The sequence below is a fragment of the Ipomoea triloba genome, chromosome 12 (assembly GCF_003576645.1).
Source record: "Ipomoea triloba cultivar NCNSP0323 chromosome 12, ASM357664v1".
NCBI classification, from domain to species: domain Eukaryota; kingdom Viridiplantae; phylum Streptophyta; class Magnoliopsida; order Solanales; family Convolvulaceae; genus Ipomoea; species Ipomoea triloba.
Genome location: NC_044927.1, coordinates 26542901 through 26547832, shown reverse-complemented (window position 1 = coordinate 26547832; position 4932 = coordinate 26542901).

Sequence of the window (4932 nt, the reverse complement as noted above, 5' to 3'; positions counted from 1 at the left end):
TTTAGCCTCCACCAACCTAAACACAAAACAATTCCTAATTTAGGAACAAAAAATATATGTAGGTAAATCGATGAAATTTGTAACTATTTAGGTTATATGGACTTGATTCATAGTTATTCAGTGTTTATATATATATATATATATATATGTGTGTGTATGTATGTATATAATAGACTCATAATTCATGATATAATTTGTCAAGAGAGTGTTTAGATATGGAGTAGTCTTAAATATTTAGGCCAACTGTTACACCCATTAAAGATACCTATAATTCAGCGAATGAATTAGTCACTATGTCTAACAGTGAAAATTAAACTATGGATATGGTACACCTAAAAATTATAAGGTTGGAAGTTTGAGAGAATTAATTATATAAATAACTGGAAAGATGGATATTTATTTCCAGGTCAGCTCCTCCACAAGGATTTGAAGCATGCATTATGGTGCACAGAATCCACAAAGTCATCATCGCCTTCAATTCACTGCTGAAACTATTAAAATAAAAATCATAATTACAATCAAATAAAAATGTAAAGTTTATATAAGTGGGGAGGCCGGGCGGCCGGGGTAGCCAGTAGGCCCCATTTCCTCCGCTTTAACTGGCTTCCGATAATCCTAGAGACCAGTTTAGTCTTTATTTAATATAATGCATATTATATATGTCTTTCTTACTATCGTTTTCTGTCTCGAAAGCTACCTTCGCTATTTATGCAGAGTGAGAAAGAAAAGCTTAATCTATTGTTGACTTTAATTCTGGAATATGGATGCTCGTCGAGTCGTCGTTGTCAATAAATTGTTTTTTTTTTTTATTGGCAATTAAAGATGTTTTAGACATTGAACCCACCACCGTGGTTCTCAATAGTTATACCAGGGACTCAAATTTACCTTGTAAGGTGGACCCATCACAATTTATATACTGAATATTCATAATTTAAATGGTAGACATTTAGTATGTAAATTGTGAATATTTAGTTATGAACATTCAGTATGTAAATTGTGTATTTTAGACTCGAGTCTACTTTGTAAGGTGGACAATTTGCCCACTGTTCCAATGTGGGTAGAAATCACAGGCATGAATTTATATTTGGACATTTAAATGTTTAATACACTTACAATTTAGGTTTTTATTTAAAAAAAAATATTTTTCAGATGGTATGAAAATTAAGTTTGTAAACTCTAATAATGGTTTATTCTCTATATATCTCCAACATCCTCTCCCCACCACCCCAAAACTAAAAGGCACTTTTAAATGGTCAAAGAATTGGGAAATATTACTTGTACAATAAATCTTTAGAAAATACTACTTTGATTCTAAATTGTTATTCTTAACTTTTACTTTCTCAACTAAATTATTAATGTAAACATTTTTACACACATGATGACAATAGCTTGTCATTATTTGCCACATTCAATAGTAAAAGTAAAGGAGTAGAAATTTAGAATTCATTGTAATTGAATTTGCTAAGCAACTAAATTTAATTGTTATACGTATTGTTTTTAGTGGTAGAGGCACACCATAAAACCGAGTTAATATGAGAAACTAAGAATGAAAAAAGAATAACATTACATTCACAAACTCAATATAATAATATCTTTAAAACGTAGTAATTGGATTACAACATAAAGGAATAATCCAAGTCCAGACAACCCAACCAACAAGCTCAACCACGGTTAGCTTGACAAATTATATCGTCAACCATTGAATTGTCCAAAATTATGCAATTGGATCAAATTTAACATGTTTCCCATGTCACTACTGACGTGATAGTCATCTTATAAAAGTTATTTTTAATTTTTTTAAAATAATTTTAAATAAAATAAAATTTATAAAAATCTTACCCCTCCCATCTTTGTCTGTGACAAAAGACGAAGAAGGCTTTTCATCTCCAAGATAGAGATGAATAAAACGTTTTGTTTTTGACTGTGAGACGAAAAATAACTCTTCAACCAATATGATGCTTTATGACTGTTTCAATTGTACTGAGGTTGCTGGTAAATAATTTCAAAATTCCATCTATTATGAATTAGTATTAAGTTATGCTTGGCAAACCTAGCTAAAAAGGTAGCTGACAAACTAAGTTAGAAGTTGAAAATTGAAGACCTGTTAAGCTAGTTGAAATACTGTGTTTGATAAAATTAGATTTTTGATAAATTGATAAATGTAAAAAACTAAAAGGACATTTTTATAAAAGTTAAATAGTTTTAAATTTAAATACGTTTGTTTACATATTAAAATAATAATAATAATTATTATTATTATTATAATTAATAATGATAATGATAATAATAATAATAATAATATTACTATTATTATTATTATTATTATTATTGTTGTTGTTGTTGTTGTTGTTGTTGCTGTTGTTGTTGTTGTTGTTGTTGTTAGTTTATATAGTAGTATCATGGCTAGTTATAATACAATAATGGGTTAGTGGGTGGTTTTATGATCTTGTATATATACCTATTACAACATGTTTGGTTCACGGAATGAATTTTAAGGGAATAGGAATAGTATTTCATAGGTAATGAAATAGGTAAGGAATAGAATAAGAATTGTATTCTATTGTTTGGTTCGCCAAATGAATATAGTTTAGGAATGTAATTTCAATGTTTCAAATAGAAATGAAATGTGTTTAAAAGACATAAATACACTATATAAAAATATATTATTATTATTATTTGAAAATCAACTCATAACTTAGATTAATAAAAATGTATTATTATTATTATTATTACTTACATTTTTAATATATATATATATATATATATATATATGTATATAATTATAATTATAATATAATACAAAAAAGGTATTTTCGGTATTATAGTATAAAAGCTATTTTCAAATACTTGGGAATAGCAAATACTAAGGGGTCCCCTATGAATGACTATTCCCCCTACTAAGGGACGGATCGGAATAGCTCATTTCCGATAATGCTATTCATAGGAATAAAATGGCGAACCAAATAGTGGAATAGGTCTATTCGCGGGAATAGTATTCCATTCCCGACCCATTCCACGAACCAAACACGCTGTTAATGTATTTGAAGAAAGACACGGAAGAATATAATGGCAATCTCTATTCTCTTTATTATCTCCCTTTTCTGGAATTAAGCTATCACTAGAAATATAGTTATTTGAAATTAAGCTACCACTCGAAGCACAACCATGTATCTTCTCCTCACATTTTTAGAATTTAGCTATTAATTCAAAGAAGACTATCAAATGTTCTTGTATTTATGACCTTTTTCTTATTGAACTGCCCACTATAAAATATTATTGTATATTTATGACCTTTTCCCTATTGAACTGTACCGTCTGTACTAGGCAAGGCATCAAATGTGCCGGTAAAACTTAATAGTGAAGATATATAACTACTAGTTCACCTAATTTATATACTCCATATATCTTTTTGAATCACAGCATCATTGGTTGAAAGCTCTTCGTCTGCCGGCCGAAGACTGAAAGGTTTTCATCTACAGGCCCGAGACCAAGACGGAGAAGGGTGAGGGGTTTTATTTATTTATTTATTTATTTTGAAAATAACTAACACATATTATTAATAAAGTAGATGAGCAATACAATTAGGATGGGAAATTTTCTAAACATGAGGAATAGAGTTGCTATTGACAGACGATGCAAGAACATGAGCTACTAAGTTCGACGATGAATAAAATTAATATGACATGAATTTAAAGAGTTAAGTAAGGTTGAACAATTATCATAAACAAAATCAATATATGAACCATATTGATCTAGTACTTTTAGTTAAATTTCTGCAAAGAACTTGACAATCTGATTGAAAAAGAATTCCGGAAAATCCCTTGTTCTTAACCCATGATAAAGCCTCCTTACAAGTCATTGCTTCCGCCGTGAGTGCCTCATTCCGCCACATTGACAATGTCTCAAGGAACAAGTCAAATTTGACCGAATTACATCATTTTGTATAGTTTAATGACCTAATTGTACTTTTTTTTTCAATTGAATGACCAAATTACACTTTTACGTGGTTCGATAACTAATTTCAACATTTTTCTTTTATATTTGCAAAAAAAAAAAAACATGAAAATCAATGATAAGCAATAATTATTTATTGATTGATTAGTATTTATGTGCATTTAATGGCCGGGAGAATTACACTTTTCATATATATATATATATATATATATATATATATATGTATATATATATGTATATATATATATATATATATATATATATATATATATATATATATATATATATATATATGGAAGGTTCAGTGAGGGTATAGCTTACAGTGCGGTTGTACGGTTACGCACCTTAAACATTAAAATGACGCACTTTAAATAAACAAATCACTCACTTTAAGTTAAGAAACAAATCACACACTAAAGTTTTTAAATGGTGTACCTTCAGTACACAAACTACGGACCTTAAGCACAAAAACAAAGCATTTTAAGTACACAGACCACGCACCTTACACTAATAACACGAACCACACAACTAAAGCGTTTAAATATGGTGCATCTTCAGTACACAAACTATACACCTTAAGCACACAAATAAAGTACTTTAAGATCACAACCCATGCACCTTAAGTTTCAACACTGACGCACCTTAAAAAGGAAAATAACGCACTTTAAGAAGAAAATCACACACCTAAAGTTTTAGGTTGACGCACCTTAAGCACACAAAACACATGCCTTAAGAAGAAAAATTACACACCTAAGCAACTGCACAACTGCATTGGATCGGAGAAGGTCAACCGGATAGGAACATATATATATATATGATTGAGATCAAATGAAAATGACCCTTCATGTGAGAAATATCTAATTGTACATTTGAAAATATAAATTTATATAATGACAATTATGTATCTTGTAATGTATGAATTTATGTAAAAAAAAAAAATTCTGTAATTACAATTGTGGATTTTGTAATATCTAATTA